General features: G+C 48.7%; 1 long non-coding RNA gene across 1 annotated transcript in view; it reads left to right on the plus strand.

Annotated features, from left to right (window-relative positions):
* Nucleotides 1-19,807, plus strand: part of LOC134948855 (uncharacterized) — a 66,142-nt gene extending 46,335 nt beyond the window's left edge. Inside the window, exons 2-4 of the long non-coding RNA XR_010183053.1 lie at nucleotides 17,859-17,927; nucleotides 18,003-18,215; nucleotides 19,094-19,807. This is a non-coding gene — a long non-coding RNA (uncharacterized LOC134948855). The remainder of the gene's footprint in view (nucleotides 1-17,858; nucleotides 17,928-18,002; nucleotides 18,216-19,093) is intronic.
* Nucleotides 19,808-21,958: the final 2,151 nt, after the last annotated feature.

Below are 21,958 nucleotides of genomic sequence, written 5' to 3' on the forward strand. Positions count from 1 at the left end.
ACATGCGGTGGGAATCCAGAGGATACCTCCCACCAGAGCAGTTGGGGAAGGACATCGCCTACCTATTCAAATCCACCTATGACCTTTGCTGTAATGTAGAGACATATCCCTGTGTCCAATGAACAATGAGATTACAGTGACCATTGTATTGTGTATGCATGTTGTGTATAAAAGACCACTGTTGCCTGGCCGGTGAAAAGACTCTGAACGCTTTCTACCTGATAGCGGAGGACTGGTCCAGGACGCACTTGCGAATGATTCCCCACGTATGTATATTCTCTGTAGCCATTATTCTCTAGTTATTCTGTTTAGATTTCCTTGTTAGTCTGTAGTGTATAACTTGTATCTTTTTAGCCCTTTTCTCTGAATAATCCACTGCCGTGTTAGAGCCCAGTGGTTTACCACAAACCGGTGTTGTGTTTTCACTTTCCTGCAAAGGGCTTTATAGCGTATTAATCGGTATAAGGTGTATAAGCATTGTTAAGGTGTACGCACTGCGGGTACTTCATACCGCCAGCGCTACTTAAGGTTTTAAGGTATTACATTGTTGCGGTACTTGGCTGCTAAGGTTTAAAGTATAAGCATATCCTTACATTGTTTCATTAATTAGGTTTACAGTATATCACTCTGTGTGCGTCCGCGCCGCATGTACGTTGTACCCACGGCACGGCGTCTGATACGCTAAGTGCGTATCAATACGGTACTCAGTACGCAAATAGCGTACTTAGTACGTAGCGTGAATCCGTGTGCGTACGTGCCGCGTGTGCGTTATACCCACGGCACGGCGTCTGATACGCTAAGTGCGTATCAATACGGTACTCAGTACGCAAATAGCGTACTTAGTACGTAGTGTGTGTAATTAGTCTAGCGGCCATAGCGGCTCCACGGTAATAGCGAGTCTAGTGATATAGCTTTGTGTTTTAAGATAATAATTGACATTATCAAAACGCAGCCGCGGTAAGTCTTGGAACAGACAGGGCCCCTGTTGCACAAGTCCCGTCCTAGAGGCAGAGGCCACGGGTCCTCTGTGAGCATTTCTTGCAGATCTGGATACCAAGTCCTTCTTGGCCAATCCGGAACAAAGAGTATTGTTCTCACTCCTCTTTTCCTTATGATTCTCAGCACCTTGGGTATGAGAGGAAGAGGAGGAAATACATAGACCGACGGGAACACCCACGGTGTCACCAGTGCGTCCACAGCTATCGCCTGAGGGTCTCTTGACCTGGTGCAATATCTCTGCAGCTTTTTGTTGAGGCGGGATGCCATCATGTCCACCTGTGGCAGTTCCCACCGACTTGCAATCTGCATGAAGACTTCTTGTGAAGTCCCCACTCTCCCGGGTGGAGGTCGTGCCTGCTGAGGAAGTCTGCTTCCCAGTTGTCCACTCCCGGAATGAACACTGCTGACAGTGTGCTTACGTGATTCTCCGCCCAGCGAAGAATTCTGGTGGCTTCTACCATCGCCACCCTGCTCCTTGTGCCGCCTTGGCGGTTTACATGAGCCACTGCGGTGATATTGTCTGACTGAATCGGAACCGGATGGTCGCGAAGCAGGGACTCCGCTTGATGTAGGGCATTGTATATGGCCCTTAGTTCCAGGATGTTGATGTGAAGGCAAGTCTCCTGACTTGACCACAGCCCTTGGAAATTTCTTCCCTTTGTGACTGCCCCCCACCCTCGGAGGCTTGCATCCGTGGTCACCAGGACCCAGTCCTGAATGCCGAATCTGCGACCTTCGAGAAGGTGAGCACTCTGCAGCCACCACAGGAGAGACACCCTGGCCCTGGGGGATAGGGTGATTAACCGATGCAGCTGAAGATGTGATCCGGACCACTTGTCCAGTAAGTCCCATTGGAAGGTCCTCGCATGGAACCTGCCGAAGGGAATGGCCTCGTATGATGCCACCATCCTTCCCAGGACTCGAGTGCAGTGATGCACTGACACCTGTTATGGTTTTAATAGATTCCTGACCAGTGTCACGAGCTCCTGAGCTCTCTCTATCGGGAGATAAACCCTTTTCTGGTCTGTGTCTAGGATCATGCCTAGGAGAGGCAGATGAGCTGTAGGAACCAACTGCGACTTTGGAATATATAGAATCCAGCCGTGTTGCCGTTACACTTCCAGAGAAAGTGATACGCTGTTCAGCAACTGTTCTCTTGATCTCGCTTTTATGAGGAGATCGTCCAAGTACGTGATAATAGTGACACCTTGCTTCCGCAGGAGCACCATCATTTCCGCCATTACCTTGGTGAATATTCTCGGGGCCGTGGAGAGACCAAATGGCAACGTCTGAAATTGGTAATGACAATCCCGTACCGCAATTCTGGGGTACGCCTGATGAGGTGGATAAATGGGGACATGAAGGTATGCATCCTTTATGTCCAGAGTCACCATAAAATCTCCCCCTTTCAGGCTTGCAATGACCGCTCTTAGCGATTCCATCTTGAACTTGAACCTTTTCAGGTATATGTTCAGGGATTTTAAATTCAATATGGGTCTGACCGAACCGTTTGGTTTCGGGACTACAACATGGTCGAATAATAACCACCACCTGTTGAAGATACAATTTGTGAATTGCAGTTAACACTGTTTCCCTCTCGTGGGGGGAAGCCGGCAGGGCCGTCGGTGAGGGGGCATCTTCTCAAAGTCCAGCTTGTATCCCTGAGACACAATATCTATTGCCCAGGGATCTAACAGGGAGTGAACCCACTTGTGGCTGAATTTACGAAGGCGTGCCCCCACCGGGCCTAGCTCCGCCTGTGGATTCCCAGCGACATGCCGTGGATTTTGTAGAGGCCGGGGAGGACTTCTGTTCCTGGGAACTAGCTGTGTTGTGCAGCTTCTTTCCTCTGCCCCCGCCTCTGGCAAGAAAGGACGCACCTCGGACTTTCTTGTTTCTTTGTTCGAAAGGCTGCATTTGATAATGTCGTGCTTTCCTAGGCTGTGCAGGAATATAAGGCAAAATATCAGAATTACCAGCTATAGCTGTGGAGACCAGGTCCGAGAACCCTTCTCCACACAATCCTCAGCCTTCCGTATGCCTCTTAAGTCGGCATCATCTGTCCATTGCATATTCTACAGGACACGTCAAGCAGAAATCGACATAGCTTTGACTCTAGGACCCAGAATACTCATGTCTCTTTGGGCATGTTTTATATATATATATATATATAATATATATATATATATATATATATATATATATATATATATATATATATATATATATATATCTCTATCTTAAGACAGCATCTTTAATATATATCTCTATATATACATAGTCCAGAAAATGAACCCGCACTCGTTGCAATCATAAATATAACATGCAGGGTGCCTTCAGTGAATGGATGAGTTCAGTGAATGAATACATATACATATATATATATATATATATATATACACACACATACTAGGGTCTCAATCTTTGCTGATAAGGTACCTGTCCACGCTGCCACAGCGCTATAAACCCATGCCGACACAATCGCCGGTCTGAGTAGTGTACCAGAATGTGCACACTATCTGCAGGATCCCTGAGAATAGCTGTTACGTCAGGGCTACCTTTTGGGCAAACGTGACACCCTAGGGGAAGATTCCCATCATATCCTGGCCCTAGTGGGGAAAGGATACTGCCTGAGAATTCTTTGTGGGAAACTGCAGTCTCTTGTCTGGAGATTCCCGCTCTTTTTCATCATGAGAGGAGGGAAATTTACCTCCGCTTTCTTCCCCTTAAACATGTGTACCCTTGTGTCAGGGACAGATGAGTCATCAGTGATATGCAAATCATCTTTTATTACAATAATCATATATTGAATACTTTTCTGCCATTTTGGCTGTAACTTTGCATTATCGTAGTCGACACTGGAGTCAGACTCCGTGTCGATATCAGTGTCTATTATTTTGGATAGTGAGCATTGAGAGACTCTGAAGGTCTCTGCGACATAGGGACAGACATGGGTAGATTTCCTGCCTGTTCTCTAATCTTTTGTGCAATAAATTCACCTTAGCACTTAATTACACATATCCAAACAGGTGTCGGCGTTGTCGACGGAGACACCCTCTCACACACATATTTGCTCCATCTCCTCCTTAGGGGAGCCTTTTACCTCAGACATGTCGACACACACGTACTACCGACACACCACACACTCAGGGAATGCTCATCTGATGACAATTCCCCCATAAGGCCCTTTGGAGAGACAGAGAGAGAGTATGCCAGCACACCCCCCAGCGCTATTAACCCAGGAATAACACAGTAACTTAATGTTAACCCAGTAGCTGCTGTTTATATTGATTTTTGCGCCTAATTATGTGCCCCCCTCTCTTTTTAATCTCTTCTACCGTGTAACTGCAGGGGAGAGACTGGGGAGCTTCCTCTCAGCGGTGCTGTGGAGAAAAAACATGGCGCTGGTGAGTGCTGAGGAAGAAGCCCCGCCCCCTCGACGGCGGGCTTCTGTCCCGCTTTCATGTACAATTTTGGCAGGGGCTCATACATATATACAGTGCCCAACTGTATATTATGCAAACTTTTGCCAAAGAGGTCTCTAATTGCTGCCCAGGCCCCCCCCCCCCCCCCCCCCCTGCGCCCTGCACCCTTACAGTGACCGGAGTATGTGGGAGCAATGGCGCACAGCTGCAGTGCTGTGCGCTACCTCATATGAAGACTGGAGTCTTCTGCCGCCGATTTCGAAGTCTTCTTGCTTCTTTCACCCGGCTTCTGTCTTCGGGCTCTGCGAGGGGGGCGGCGTCGCGGCTCCGGATCAGACGACAAAGGATGAGATCCTGTGTACGATCCCTCTGGAGCTAATGGTGTCCAGTAGCCTAAGAAGCAGGTCCTATCTTCAGAGAGTAGGGCTGCTTCTCTCCCCTCAGTCCCACGATGCAGGGAGTCTGTTGCCAGCAGAGCTCCCTGAAAATAAAAAACCTAACAAAATACTTTCATATAGTAAGCTCAGGAGAGCTCACTAAGTAGCACCCAGCTCGTCCGGGCACAGATTCAAACTGAGGTCTGGAGGAGGGACATAGAGGGAGGAGCCAGAGCACATCAGAATCTAAATTCTTTCTTAAAGTGCCCATGTCTCCTGCGGAGCCCGTCTATTCCCCATGGTCCTTATGGAGTCCCCACCATCCACTAGGACGTTAGAGAAATAGAGGGTAGTAGTGGAATAGTGAAGGATAAAGGTGTCTAATGCATACAGAAGTAATCCTAATATAATGTATTATAAGAGTGTCTACTACGTTATGCCGGCGCTCGGGATCCCGGTGCCCAGCATACCGGCGCTGGGATCTCGACTGCTGGCATTCCGTCAGAGAGGTGAGCGCAAAAGAGCCCCTTGCGGGCACAGTTGCGCGCTACACGCGCCACGCTATTTTTTCTTCCTCCACAGGTGTCGTGGACCCCCCCCAAGAGGGAGAATAGCTGTCGGAATGCCGGCTGTAGGGATCCCGGTCCCAAATGCCTCCCTTATAAGAGAGTTTGTTAAATATTGAGAATGTTTTCAGAATACATTTCAAATAGTCATTGCAAATAAACAAAGACATTATGGGCAGTGGCGTAAGTTTGTCACAGTTGCCCGGAGGCAAGATAAATATTGGTGCCCCCCTATTTCCTATTTTAAGATAAATATATGTATGTATGTATATATGTATGTGTGTGTGTGTGTGTGTGTGTACACGCGCGCGTGTGTGTATGGAGTGTTCTGAAAAAAATGTATGTACTGTATTTATACATTTAATTGTCTTTTATTTTAAATCACACATTTCTTAGCAGTCATACCCAGGATTAGAACCCATGACCTGTAACACTAACAGCAGACACTTTACTGATGGAGTTATTTGCTCCTGTAGTGGAAGCATGAGAATTATAACTATATGAAGTTACGTGTAATTGTCAGAGAAGTAACTTCATATAGTTAAAATTCTCATATTTCCTATACAGGAGCAAACAGCTTCATCAGTAAGGTGTCTGCTTCCAGTGTAATAGGTTGTGGTTTCTAATCCTGGGTGTGATACTTGTAAAATGTGTATATTTAGTATAATAAAGAAGGTGTGATCTGTAAGGTGCAGGGACCAATGAGGAAGTCGGCCACTGAAAAGACAGCGACAGCTATCAATTAACTTAATTCAATGGTGTCACAGAATGGGAGGAGAGGTGCCCCCCTTTAGAGCAGGAGCCCGGCGGCAGATGACTCCGTTGCCTCCCAGAGTTCTGCCTCTGATTATGGGGGTAATTCCAAGTTGATAGCAGCACGAATTCTGTTAGCAATTGGGCAAAACCATGTGCACTGCAGGGGAGGCAGATATAACATGTGCAGAGAGAGTTAGATTTGGGTGTGGTGTGTTCAATCTGCAATCTAATTTTCAGTGTAAAAATAAAGCAGCCAGTATTTACCCTGCACAGAAATAAAATAACCCACCCAAATCTAACTCTCTCTGCAAATGTTATATCTGCCCCCCTGCAGTGCACATGGTTTTGCCTAACTGCTAAAAAATTTCCTGCAGCGATCAACTTGGAATTACCCCCCATTGTCCAGAGTAGTAAAATGGTGAAGGCAGTTTCTGGCTCAAGCAGATGAATACATTTGTTTGTGGTTTGTGTAACTATTAAGGGGGGTACACATGTAGCGATTTTTGCTTAATTTCTAAGCAATCTGACACTGGGCGACAGTGATGGGTGATATGAATGATATCGCTCAGAAATGAACGATATATCGTTCATATCGTTTAGTGTGTAGTCACCAACAATGAATGATGCGCTTCCCTGCAGTCGTTCATTGCTGGTTTCCCGTCGTTTTTCAATGCAAAACAATTTGGACGATAACGATCATCAGTCAGATCGTTCATCGTTAAAATTGCTGCCGTCGCCCAGTATGTAGGGCCCTTTAGAAATGAAGCACACATCACTCCATGTGTATGCCCCATAGTGATGCGCGGCCCCGCGCGCCGCTATCGCCGGCTCTAGATTGGCCTGTTTAGTCAGATCACAATCTAGTCAGATCTCTTCACCGCTGGGTGAAGTGAGTTCTCCCTCCCACCTGCTCAGCACACCACACTGTGGGCCTAATTCAGACCTGATCGTAGATGTGCTAAATGCGGGGGGACGCCCAGCACAGGGCTAGTCCGCCTCGCATGTCAGGCCCGACCCAGAGCCGGATTAAGGGGGGGTTCCTGGGGGTAAGTACCCTGGGCCCCCCTTTCTAAAAGTGCCCCCTGTCATCCAACACTGGTCGGATCTTTACCGATCCGATCTGCAGCACTCCAGGATCCCCTCGGCACTGGCAGGCAAACTCGTAGCCGCCGGCGCCGCATAGAATACAGGACAGGACAGCTGAGCGCAGCAGGAGGCAGAGGAAGTGGCCAGCCTGCTGCACTTATAAACGCTGCTCCTGTCCCTGCTGTAGCCCCGCCGGGCGCCCACGTGCAATGCGCCCGGAACTCGTCCCTGCTGATGCTGGTCTCCCATGGTGCTCCTTGTTCTTGTTCCTGCCGCCGCCGGGCTCTCACATGGGCTGCCACCGCTGGAGCCACACAGTGAACTTACTGGTAGGCTTTAATATTAAATAAAAAACATCATATATGTTCCTCTCTCACCCTGCACTGCCCCCCTCTCACCCTGCATCTTCTCCCAACCTGCACCCCCCCTCACCCTGTGTCTTCTTCCAACCTGCACAGCCACTCTCACCCTGCATCTTCTCCCAACCTGCACACCCCCCACTCACCCTGCATCTTCTCACAACCTGCACACCCCCCTCTCAACCTGCGTCTTCTCCCAACCTGCACACCCCCCTCTCACCCTGCATCTTCTCCTAACCTGCGCACCTCCCTCTCACCCTGCGTCTTCTCCCAACCTGCGCACCCCCCTCTCACCCTGCGTCTTCTCCCAACCTGCGCACCCCCCTCTCACCTTGCGTCTTCTCCCAACCTACGCCCCCCCTCACCCTGCGTCTTCTCCCAATCTGCACCCCCCCCACCCTGTGTCTTCTCCCAACCTGCACACCCCCATCTCACCCTGCATCTTCTCCCAACCTGCACACCCCCCTCTCACCCTGCATCTTCTTGCAACCTGCACACCCCCCTCTCACCCTGCACACCCCCTCTCACCCTGCATCTTCTCCCAACCTGCACCCCCCCTCACCCTGCGTCTTCTCCCAACCTGCACACCCCCCTCTCACCCTGCGTCTTCTCCCAACTTGCACCCCCCCTCTCACCCTGCATCTTCTCCCAACCTGCACACCCCCCTCTCACCGTGCGTCTTCTCCGAACCCGCACACCCCCCTCTCACCATGCGTCTTCTCCCAACCTGCACACCCCCCTCTCACCCTGCATCTTCTGCCAACCTGCACATCCCCTCACCCTGCATCTTCTCCCAACCTGCACCCCCCCTCACCCTGCGTCTTCTCCAAACCTGCACACCCCGCTCTCACCCTGCATCTTCTCCCAACCTGCACCCCCCCTCACACTGCGTCTTCTCCGAACCTGCACACCCCCCTCTCACCGTGCGTCTTCTCCCACCCTGCACATCCCCCTCTCACCCTGCGTCTTCTCCCAACCTGCACACTCCCCTCTCACCCTGCGTCTTCTCCTAACCTGCGCACCTCCCTCTCACCCTGCGTCTTCTCCCAACCTGCGCACCCCCCTCTCACCTTGCGTCTTCTCCCAACCTGCACACCCCCATCTCACCCTGCATCTTCTCCCAACCTGCACACCCCCACCTCACCCTGCGTCTTCTCCCAACCTGCACACCCCCCTCTCACCCTGCGTCTTCTCCCAACCTGCACACCCCCCTCTCACCCTGCGTCTTCTCCCAACCTGCACACCCCCCTCTCACCCTGCATCTTCTTGCAACCTGCACACCCCCCTCTCACCCTGCATCTTCTCCCAACCTGCACCCCCCCTCACCCTGCGTCTTCTCCCAACCTGCACACCCCCTCTCACCCTGCGTCTTCTCCCAACTTGCACCCCCCCTCTCACCCTGCATCTTCTCCCAACCTGCACACCCCCCTCTCATCCTGCGTCTTCTCCCAACCTGCACACTCCCCTCACCCTCCGTCTTCTCCCACCCTGCACACCCCCCTCTCACCCTGCATCTTCTCCCAACCTGCACCCCCCCTCACACTGCGTCTTCTCCGAACCTGCACACCCCCCTCTCACCGTGCGTCTTCTCCCACCCTGCACATCCCCCTCTCACCCTGCGTCTTCTCCCAACCTGCACACTCCCCTCTCACCCTGCATCTTCTCCCAACCTGCACACCCCCCTCTCACCCTGCGTCTTCTCCTAACCTGCGCACCTCCCTCTCACCCTGCGTCTTCTCCCAACCTGCGCACCCCCCTCCCAACCTGCGCACCCCCCTCTCACCTTGCGTCTTCTCCCAACCTACACCCCCCTCACCCTACGTCTTCTCCCAACCTGCACACCCCCATCTCACCCTGCGTCTTCTCCCAACCTGCACACCCCCACCTCACCCTGCGTCTTCTCCCAACCTGCACACCCACCTCTCACCCTGCATCTTCTTGCAACCTGCACACCCCCCTCTCACCCTGCATCTTCTCCCAACCTGCACCCCCCCTCACCCTGCGTCTTCTCCCAACCTGCACACCCCCCTCTCACCCTGCGTCTTCTCCCAACTTGCACCCCCCCTCTCACCCTGCATCTTCTCCCAACCTGCACACCCCCCTCTCATCCTGCGTCTTCTCCCAACCTGCACACTCCCCTCTCACCCTCCGTCTTCTCCCACCCTGCACACCCCCCTCTCACCCTGCGTCTTCTCCCAACCTGCACACCCCCCTCTCACCCTGCGTCTTCTCCTAACCTGCGCACCTCCCTCTCACCCTGCGTCTTCTCCCAACCTGCGCACCCCCCTCTCACCCTGCGTCTTCTCCCAACCTGCACACTCCCCTCTCACCCTGCGTCTTCTCCCAACCTGCACACCCCCATCTCACCCTGCATCTTCTCCCAACCTGCACACCCCCCTCTCACCCTGCATCTTCTTGCAACCTGCACACCCCCCTCTCACCCTGCACACCCCCTCTCACCCTGCATCTTCTCCCAACCTGCACCCCCCCTCACCCTGCGTCTTCTCCCAACCGGCACACCCCCCTCTCACCCTGCGTCTTCTCCCAACTTGCACCCCCCCTCTCACCCTGCATCTTCTCCCAACCTGCACACCCCCTCTCACCGTGCGTCTTCTCCGAACCCGCACATCCCCCTCTCACCATGCGTCTTCTCCCAACCTGCACATTCCCCTCTCACCATGCGTCTTCTCCCAACCTGCACACTCCCCTCTCACCCTCCGTCTTCTCCCACCCTGCACACCCCCCTCTCACCCTGCGTCTTCTCCCAACCTGCACACCCCCCTCTGACCCTGCGTCTTCTCCTAACCTGCGCACCTCCCTCTCACCCTGCGTCTTCTCCCAACCTGCGCACCCCCCTCTCACCTTGCGTCTTCTCCCAACCTACACCCCCCCTCACCCTGCGTCTTCTCCCAATCTGCACCCCCCCACCCTGCGTCTTCTCCCAACCTGCACACCCCCATCTCACCCTGCATCTTCTCCCAACCTGCACACCCCCCTCTCACCCTGCATCTTCTTGCAACCTGCACACCCCCCTCTCACCCTGCACACCCCCTCTCACCCTGCATCTTCTCCCAACCTGCACCCCCCCTCACCCTGCGTCTTCTCCCAACCTGCACACCCCCCTCTCACCCTGCGTCTTCTCCCAACTTGCACCCCCCCTCTCACCCTGCATCTTCTCCCAACCTGCACCCCTCCCTCTCACCCTGCATCTTCTCCCAACCTGCACCCCCCCCCTCTCACCCTGCATCTTTTCCCAACCTGCACCCCCCCTAACACTGCGTCTTCTCCGATCCTGCACACCCCCCTCTCACCGTGCGTCTTCTCCCACCCTGCACATCCCCCTCTCACCCTGCGTCTTCTCCCAACCTGCACACTCCCCTCACCCTGCGTCTTCTCCCAACCTCCACACCCCCCTCTCACCCTGCGTCTTCTCCCAACCTGCGCACCCCCCTCCCAACCTGCGCACCCCCCTCTCACCTTGCGTCTTCTCCCAACCTACACCCCCCTCTCACCTTGCGTCTTCTCCCAACCTACACCCCTCTCACCCTACGTCTTCTCCCAACCTGCACACCCCCATCTCACCCTGCGTCTTCTCCCAACCTGCACACCCCCACCTCACCCTGCGTCTTCTCCCAACCTGCACACCCCCTCTCACCCTGCATCTTCTTGCAACCTGCACACCCCCCTCTCACCCTGCATCTTCTCCCAACCTGCACCCCCCCTCACCCTGCGTCTTCTCCCAACCTGCACACCCCCCTCTCACCCTGCGTCTTCTCCCAACTTGCACCCCCCCTCTCACCCTGCATCTTCTCCCAACCTGCACACCCCCCTCTCACCCTGCGTCTTCTCCCAACCTGCACACTCCCCTCTCACCCTGCGTCTTCTCCCACCCTGCACACCCCCCTCTCACCCTGCGTCTTCTCCCAACCTGCACTCTCCCCTCTCACCTTGCGTCTTCTCCCAACCTACACCCCCCTCACCCTGCGTCTTCTCCCAACCTGCACACCCCCCTCTCACCCTGCGTCTTCTCCCAACCTGCACACTCCCCTCTCACCCTGCGTCTTCTCCCAATCTGCACACACCCCTCACCCTGCATCTTCTCCCAACCTGCACCCCCCGCCCTCACCGTGCGTCTTCTCCGAACCCGCACACCCCCCTCTCACCATGCGTCTTCTCCCAACCTGCACACCCCCCTCTCACCCTGCGTCTTCTCCCAACCTGCACATCCCCTCACCCTGCATCTTCTCTCAACCTAACATAGTAACATAGTATCTGAGGTTGAAAAAAGACAATTGTCCATCGAGTTCAACCTATTTGTGGTCTCCTATGCATGATGATTTGACTAAAATTTCTGACTGATGCTGCTGTCAGCCGTTGCATTTTATCCATATTTATAGTAACTATAATGCATGACTATGCACCATAACCCTGGATATCCTTATCCATTAGGAATTTATCTAACCCATTCTTAAAGGTGTTGACAGATTCCGCCATTACAACTCCCTCGGGCAGGGAATTCCAAACACGTATTGTCCTTACCGTGAAAAAGCCTTTACGCCGTATTGTGCGGAATCTCCTCTCCTCTAACCTGAGCGAGTGTCCACGAGTCCTCTGTGTTGATCTAACCAAAAACAGGTCCCGCGCAAGCTCTGTGTATTGTCCCCTTATATATTTGTAGATGTTGATCATATCCCCTCTTAGTCTCCGCTTTTCCAATGTAAACATGCCTAGTCTTTCAAGCCTTTCCTTGTATTCCATCGTCTCCATGCCCTTAATTAGTTTGGTCACCCTCCTCTGTACCTTTTCAAGCTCCAGGATATCCTTTTTGTAGTACGGTGCCCAGAATTGTACACAGTATTCAAGGTGTGGCCTCACTAGTGATTTATATAACGGGAGTATAATACTCTCGTCCCTAGCATCAATACCCCGTTTTATGCATGCTAATATCTTATTAGCCTTCTTTGCTGCAGTCCTACTTTGGGTACTACTGCTTAGCTTGCTATCTATGAGGACACCTAAGTCCTTTTCCAGTACAGAATCCCCTAATTTTACCCCATTTAGTAGGTAGGTGTAATTTTTGTTCTTGTTACCACAGTGCATTACCTTACACTTGTCTGTGTTGAAGCGCATTCTCCATTTGGCTGCCCATGCTTCTAATTTAACTAAGTCGTTCTGAAGAGACTCGGCATCCTCCTCTGTATTTATAGCCTTACACAATTTGGTATCATCTGCAAAAATTTACACCATGCTCTCTAGACCTTCTGTTAGGTCGTTAATGAAAATATTGAACAATAGCGGTCCTAATACTGAGCCTTGCGGCACACCACTTAGCACTTCAGTCCAAGTTGAAAAAGATCCATTAACCACAACGCGCTGCTCCCTATTATCTAACCAGTTTTTGACCCAAGTGCATATTGTGCTTCCTAGCCCTGATTCTTGTAGCTTGTAGATAAGTCTCATGTGTGGTATAGTATCGAACGCTTTGGCAAAGTCTAAAAAGATTACATCCACGTCTTTACCCTGATCTAGGTTTGCGCTTACTGTTTCATAAAAGCCAAGTAAGTTGGTTTGACAGGATCTGTCCTTCATAAACCCATGTTGATTCCTTTTAATGACCTTATTGGTTTCAAGGAACTTCTGAATACTATCTCTTAGAATACCTTCCAATACTTTCCCCACTATAGATGTAAGACTAACTGGTCTATAATTACCTGGTTCAGCTTTACTTCCCTTTTTGAATATAGGCACTACTTCCGCTATACGCCAGTCTTTGGGAACCATACCAGATATAACTGAATCCTTAAAGATCAAAGATAGCGGTTTTGCCAGTGTGAAGAGTGAAGCTCCATTAGAACCCTTGGATGAATGCCATCGGGCCCTGGTGATTTATTAATCTTTAAATGTTTTAATCGGCCACAGACTACTTCCTCGCTTAAATAAGTACCTATCAGTGTGATATTCTCATTATTGAGATTGCGTGTCAGTCCCTGAATTGGGTCCTCTCTAGTGAATACTGTTGAAAAAAACTAATTTAGTGTGTCCGCTATGTCATTATAATTTTTGCTTAAGACTCCCAACTTGTCTTTTAAAGGGCCTATACTCTCCTTCTTTAATCTCTTGCTATTAATGTATTTAAAGAATTTTTTGGGACTCACTTTGCTTTCCTTTGCTACTAGTTTTTCAGTTTCTACTTTAGCCGCTCTTATTTCCTTTTTGCAAATTTTGTTACATTCCTTATAGTGCTGAAATGACTCTGCTTCCCCGTCAAATTTGTATTTTTTAAATGCTCGCCTTTTCTTGCCCATAAGTTCCTTAATCTTTTTGTTAAGCCACATCGGTTTATGATTTTTATTCCTTTTTTTGCTACTCATAGGAATACATTTGAGTGTATTTTTAGCTAGCAGGAATTTTAGTACCTCCCATTTCTCCGTAGTATTTTTTCCTAAAAACAAACCTTCCCATTCAATATCCCTGAAAAATACTCTCATCTTTTCAAAATTTGCTTTGCTAAAGTTTAAAGTCCTAGTTGAGCTAGTATAGGGCTGTTTATAGAAACTGATATTGAATGTGACCATATTGTGGTCGCTGTTTCCTATGGGTTCCCCTACTATAATACCTGATACCAAATCCCCATTGTTTGTTAATACCAGGTCTAAGATTGCATTGTACCTAGTTGGTTCCTCAATTAGTTGGACTAAGTAGTTATCATTAAGTGTGTTTAAAAACATATTGCCCCTAGCAGTATCACATAAGTCGTTTTTCCAGTTTATCTCTGGATAGTTAAAATCTCCCATCACTACTATGTCTCCTACTCCTGCTGCTCTTTCAATTTGCTTTAGTAACAATTCATCATCAGATGCGTTGATACCAGGCGGCCTATAGCATACACCCAATACTAACTTTTTTATTCCTTATTCCCCGCATGCAATTTCTACCCATAATGTCTCGACAGTGTCTACAGTCCCCTCCTGAATATCTTCCCATATATATTGCACCCCCCCCTCTCACCCTGCGTCTTCTCCAAACCTGCACACCCCGCTCTCACCCTGCATCTTCTCCCAACCTGCACCCCCCCTCACACTGCGTCTTCTCCGAACCTGCACACCCCCCTCTCACCGTGCGTCTTCTCCCACCCTGCACACCCCCCTCTCACCCTGCGTCTTCTCCCAACCTGCACACCCCCCTCTCACCCTGCGTCTTCTCCCAACCTGCACACCCCCCTCTCACCCTGCGTCTTCTCCCAACCTACACAACCCCCTCTGACCCTGCGTCTTCTCCCAACCTGCACCCCCCCACCCTGCGTCTTCTCCCAACCTACACCCCCCCATCCTGCGTCTTTTCCCAACCTGCACACCCCCTCTCACCCTGCATCTTCTAGCAACCTGCACACCCCCTCTCACCCTGCGTTCTCTCTCACCCTGCACACCCCGCTATCACCCTGCACACCACACTATAACCCTGTATACTCTCCCACCCTGCACACCCCCCTCTCACCCTGCTTCATCTCCAACCCTACACAACCCCCTCTCACCCTACGTCATCTCCCACCCTGCACACCTTCCTCTCACCCTGAATCCTCTACCACCCTGCACAACCCCCTCACCCTGCGTCTTCTCCCAACCTGCACACACCCCTCACCCTGCATCCTCTCCCACCCTGCACACCCCTCTATCACCCTGCGTCCTCTCCCACCCTGCACCCCCCCTCTCACCCTGCATCTTCTCCCAACCTGCACACCCCCATCTCACCCTGCGTCTTCTCCCAACCTGCACCCCCCCACCTACGTCTTCTTGCAACCTGCACACCCCCCTCTCACCCTGCGTTCTCTCTCACCCTGCACACCCCGCTATCACCCTGCACACCCCACTATCACCCTGCATCCTCTCCCACCCTGCACCCCCCCTCACCCTGCGTCATCTCCCACCCTGCACAACCCCCTCTCACCCTGCGTCATCTCCCACCCTGCACACCCCCCTCTCACCCTGCATCCTCTACCACCCTGCACAACACCCTCTCACATCATTAACGTTTCGGAGCAGCAAGCCCCGTCCTCAGAATGTACACAGCGGGGTATATTTACTAAAATTCGTATTTTTCAGAATGAGGTTAAAGATCAAACACGAATGACATCGAAAGTGTAAATTTGCAACTTTTTGAATTTATTACGACTAATTTACTAAGCTGTCGTATTTTTCAATTTCGTGTTTTCCCATGTCGATGTCATTCGTAGTTTTGTAAGGTAGAATGCGGCCGATTTAGTGGTTTTGCGGCCGTGTTATGATGTTTTTTTACGACTGCGTCACATTTTAGTCACGGCAGTGTTTGTGCATTCACGTCCGCGTTTTTTTTTATAAGTTTCGTTTTTGTCACTCGTCCGTGATTGGTTTGATTCGTGCTGGAGGAGTGTCTGTGCACATTACTATAAAAACGCCCCAAACCGTCAGCACCTCGTGGGTTTAGCTAGTGGAGAGGTGAGAGGAAGGTGTGTTAGGAGTTGGAGAGTTTTTGGGAGTTTGAGGAGGTTATTTGCGATTGTTGAGTGCTGTACTCTGTGTGTAAGTAGTCTTGTCATACTTGTTGTGCAGTTATTTAAAAGTTTGTCTACTTTTTTGTCATTGTTTTTTATTTAACGTCTATTGTCATTGTTTGTGAGTGAGTGAGTGTGTGTGTGTTTGGTGTGTGGTGTGTAGTGGTAGTGGAGGAGTGTGTTTTCTGTTTTTTTTTATCAGTGTTATTTGTTGTTTGTCCTGATTATGTCCCAGTCAGAGGTGAGTGTGGTGGAGGAGGTGAGTGAGAGGGAGGAGGTGAGTGAGAGGGAGGAGGTGAGTGAGAGGGAGGAGGTGAGTGAGAGGGAGGAGGTGAGTGAGAGGGAGGAGGTGAGTGAGAGGGAAGAGGTGAGTGAGGTGGAGGAGGTGACTGAGGTGGAGGAGGTGACTGAGGTGGAGGAGGTGAGTGAGGTGGAGGAGGTGAGTGAGGAGGAGGGGGTGGCTGCTGCTGCGGCCTCCAGTGATAGTGATGGTGTTGTGGCTCCGCAGCCACGCACCACTACAAAGACTGGCCGCAATGTAAAATTCAGCTACGCTGAAAAAATGGCTTTGGTGCGGGAGCTGATGAGGCATCATCGGCAGTTGTTTGGCCATGATGCTGCAAAGGTGTCGTCACGCAGGAAGTCTGTTCTGTGGGGGAAGGTCATTGCGGCTGTGAATAGTGAGCGTGTGGTGAGGCGGACCGAGGACACGTGTCGTAAGCGTTTTTACGACATAAAGCGCCGTGTCAAGGCGAAGATGGCCAAGGAGGCTAAATCAGCCCGCCAAACCGGGGGTGGACACCCCTTCCGTGCATCTTATCGTGATTGGGAGGAGCCTGTGCGTGCACTCATTCCGCCAGAAGTGGTTGGTGCGACTCATGTCCGGGATTCTGACCGGCCAAGGCAGGATGGTGAGTTTTAATTTTTTAATTAAAAATGTAAACATCTGTGTTTTGTCCTTTGTTGTCTGAAATTTCTTCAAGCTAATTGTGATTGTCAGTTTGTTAATTCTTCTAATGTGTTGGTGATGTAGTGCAGGCCTGGCCAACCTGTGGCTCTCCAGGTGTTGCGAAACTACAAGTCCCATCATGCCTTGCCTCAGTTTTGCTATTAGTGAATGCTAAAACTGTGGCAGGGCATGCTGGTATGTGTAGTGTTAATACATCTTGAGAGCCACAGGTTGGCCAGGACTGATGTAGTGTTAATATCAATTATGTATATATTTTTTTGCTTTGTATAGTTTTTTTTCTCTGGTTGCCTTGGCCTTTTCCTGGTGTTTGATATCAGTAGTAAATCTTTGTAGGTGTATTTTAAAAAAGTGTGATGAATATGTTTTATGCAAAGTGTTTTTTTATTAAGATTTCATAGGATTTATGTTTATTGTGTGTTGTTCTGGGTTGTCCTTTGTGTGTTTGATGTGTTTTTCATGCATATTTGTTTTTGCAGTTTACATTTTTGTGCAGATATTTGTGGCTAGTGTTTTCTTGTTTGTTTTTAAATTGGTACCTTGGCGTGCAATATTGTGGTTGTGTCAAGCTATGTCGTTTGGATTTTAACCATTATAATATTGTGCATTATTTGCCTTTGTGTATGGATTATTTGGTGAAATTGTATCTTATTTAAAGTATACACACCCAATGAAGTCAGGCAGAAAAGCATAAGCATCGTTTAGTTTACTTATCATCAGGTTCCACATATGTTTACATCACAATAAGGATTTTGCAAAAACATTGATAAAAAAAAGTATGTTCATATTTTTATAGTACGAAAGAGAAGCAGCACAGCCAGGCCACATCCAACACTGCCAAGTGATGCAGATGGTGGGAATGCAGGTAAGATTTAACTGTAAACACATATTCAGCAAACACATAGAAACACAAAATGTTAATGTTTATCTTATCACATAGGTTCTTCTTCTGCAAACCCCCCTCCACTAAGGCGCCCATCACAGGGCTCGGTGACCGTGCCTAGGAGGCCAACCAAGAGACGCCGTCTTGAGGCTGAATCAGCAGCACCATCATCACCACTCCAACGGCGCATCTCCGCAGTGTTGTCCCTGCCACCACAAGCAATTTTGGCCAGTCCACAAAGCGAGGATCCACAATCACCTCAGCTGTCTGGTGAGTAAACATAAAAGTTAATTGTAAAAAATTTAAAAACAGTGTGGTCGATGAATTAACCTGGATAAGGCATAATGAAGTGATAAACCACTGATATGTGCAAGGTGATAAAGGCAGAAGCAAAACAGATCCTAACAGTTAAATTACAGATTGGAGCTGGTTTATCATTTCCTTATGCCTTCTCCAGGTTAATTCATCTGCACCACTGTTTGTGTACAGCCAAAAATAATGTATTTGAAAAAAACAAAAACATCCTGGTAATAATCACAAACAACAAGCACATGGGCTTTACGTTATTTTTGTGGTTACATTTTCAGATGTGATGTTGCCCATAGCAACCAATTTAGAATTATATGTAATTTGCAAGAAACAGCAACATAAATGTAATCTATAATCCAATTGTTTTGCATGGCCAACATCACCAGTTCGAAACATAGGCCACCTTAAGACATTTACATGCATTTTTAACGAATAATTTGTGTTTTACTTTATTTGTCAAATTTTTTGCACAGAAAACTGACTGCCTTGAACAATGTATGAGTGTTTTGCTAAACACATTTAATGTATTGTGTGTGTTTAACAAAAGGAAGGTTCATACACAATCTGTAAATGCAGTAATTTAAATTGTTAGAGTTCTTCGTGTTCGCACATTAATTATGGCTCAGAGTCCGACAATTCCCTAAATAATTTTTCAACTGAGTATGAAACGTTCGAAGCCACATATGTCTACAAAAAGGTGAGCTACATAGTTAATTTTAGGCCACAATCTCTGTATCATTTACAACATGAATATTATTAAGTAAGGCATGTTGATGTAAAGCAAAAAAAAAACAATGCAAAATATTGTCTAAATAGTGGCTGTATTCAACCCCATACAGAACCACCCATCATCACGAGGACGCCCAGCAGGAAAGTGACCAGCAGGATACCTACACACTACACCTGCAGCCCATCGATCCTACCCAGCCAACCACGCCGCAGGACATAACCCAATCACCCCAAACATCCCACAGCCCCCAATTGAGGCCAACACCACCCCAGCAACAAATGGCCCCAGAGTTTTGAAACATTTGGGCCACACAACAGGCAAAACACTATGCCTGCCAGAACACCCACACCCAATACCTTGCCAGTCTGCCCCATCATCTGCCTCGCCTCAGTCGGAACTCAGGCAGACTGATAGTTCAGGTTGGCAGAATTGCCAATTCAATGGAGCAGATGAGGGCAGACAACAGTCAAATGCAAGCCAATTTACTCCGAATCATGGATGAACAACAGCGGCAGCAACAAGCCCTCATACAAATTATCCAACACAACCAACTGATAAACGAAAACCTCTCCCGAATTATTGCCAACAACACTGCCGCAAATACACAACTGACTGCAAGCATACACAACCTGAGCCAAAGCATTAATGTGTTGGCATCCCAACAAATAAGCTCAAGCTCGGGAACAACCACACCAAGCCAGACCACAGTTACCTCCCCTGTTAGATGCTCCAGCAGAACACGGACCAACGAACCAGGCCAATCCTCTGCACCCAGCACACACAAAAAAAAAAAAGAAGGCTGCAGCAAATCGTTGTTTACCAATAAAGTTTTGGCAATTGTTATACCAAAAATGCCTGTGTTCAAGCAAATAATTTTTTCACACGCAATATGTGTATGGTTTAATGTGCTAATGAGTGACAGTGTAAGTTATTCAAATTATAGTATAACTGTAAAGAACAGTATAAATAACAAACACTAACGCAACACGAACAAAATTCACACCTACAATACATTTTAGAAAAGTGGTTAGGCAAGGTTATTTATAAATAAATAATACTTACCGTTAAAATAACGCCGAATCACTTCTTGCCTTACCTGCCTCCCTACATCTGTACTCACACTGTCACCAGATGAATCTAACTCACCTACTTGCTGGCTGTTTTCTTCATCACCAACATGTGGCAGATGTTGGCGCAAACACATGTTATGAAGAAAACAGCAGCAGAACACAATCCTAGTCACCTTTGAGGGACTATACAACAAAAGCCCAGCAGACTTATCCAGACACCGAAACCTAGATTTCAGCACCCCAAAACATCTTTCTATCACATTCCGCGTAGACTTATGTGCATTATTATAATTGTGTTCAGCAGGAGAATCAGGTTGGGACAATGGAGTAAGGAGCCAAGAGTAACAGCCATAACCACCCTCACCTGAAAGACAGATATAGGCAACATTAGGACATGTGGATTATGGTAAATAACATACAAAAATCAGGAGGTTGAAGTTACCACACATACACACAACACACTTGGAACATACCCAGCAGCCAGCTATCAGGCATTTGTCCGTCCTCAAACTTATCGAAGAGGGATGACTGACTGAGGATGAAGGAGTCATGGCAGCCGCCAGGGTAACCTGCAACCACACTCATAATTTTTAGATTTGCATCACAAACCACCTGGACATTAGTGGATTGGCCCATATGTCTATTTGTATAAATATATTGCCTACCCCTAGGTGGTCTCAGCTCAACGTGTGTGCAATCTATGGCACCCAGCACATTGGGCATGCCAGCAAGCTCATAGAAAGCTACCCTGACTGCATGCCACTGCGACTCCTGGGTAGGGAAGTAGATAGAGGCATCTATGTGGGGTTCCAAGCCATCCAAAACCTGAGTGGACATTACAAAATATAAAGTGAGTGTCATGATCTGTAAACAATACAATACTGTGTTATATTACATAACAGAAGCACCACTTAGACATAGACGTGTATGTATGTTTAAACTCACCTGATTTAAATATTTTGAAAAGGTGGGCTGGGAGATACCAATTACATCGCCAGTCACAGCCTGGAAGCTCCCAGTAGCCATAAAGTGAAACACAGCCAGGAGTTTGTGCAGGCCTGAGACAGAGCGAGAGCGTGCTGTCTCAGGGTCTAGGTCCAGTTTGACAAGGTCATACAGACGGAAAATGTTTGTTCTATTTAGCCGGAACATCTGTATGACCATATCATCGGCCAATGCGTTCAAGTTTAATCGCCCCCTAAAAAACGAGGCCTGCACAGCCTCCGCGGCACCTATACAACCTGCTGACCATGTTCACTTACCTGGCCCTGGTTTATTGTAGCCTCATGGAGCAGTCTCAGGTATCCCCCAGCAAACAAGAAATCTGTAGTACACACGGCAGCAGCCATTTCAGTGTGAGAGTTGCTCAAAATGTGCTTGGGTCCCTTTTAAAGGGCCAAAAATTCAGGTGTGACTAATGTATAATTGAAAATACATGTAAACACGCTTCTCAAAAGCAGGTCTACTTTTTTTTAGGACTTTTTTACGATTTCTATTTTTTCACGGCCGCAAATGCTTTTTCACGGTAGAGATTTCAAATACGAATGTTTAGTAAATGACCGTGTTCCATACCTAAACAGCCGCGTTTGACCGATGGTGTATTCATTTGTATTTTATTTCTTGGACTTCCAAAAAAATACGAATGCCCTCATCACTGCCGTGATTTGAGTTTAGTAAATTCCCGAGATGACACTTTGAAGAAAAAACACCATCTCGGTCAAAATCGGGACCTTAGTAAATATACCCCAATGTGTACAATCTGAGAACGGGGCTTGCTGCTCCGAAACGTTAATGATGTGAATTACACCGTTTTCTACTTTCTGCATGGTCTCCTAGTGCTGTTACTGCTGGATTCTTTTATATATATATATATATATATATATATATATATATATACACTGCTC

Source organism: Pseudophryne corroboree, chromosome 1 (genome assembly GCF_028390025.1).
Source record: "Pseudophryne corroboree isolate aPseCor3 chromosome 1, aPseCor3.hap2, whole genome shotgun sequence".
Taxonomy (NCBI): domain Eukaryota; kingdom Metazoa; phylum Chordata; class Amphibia; order Anura; family Myobatrachidae; genus Pseudophryne; species Pseudophryne corroboree.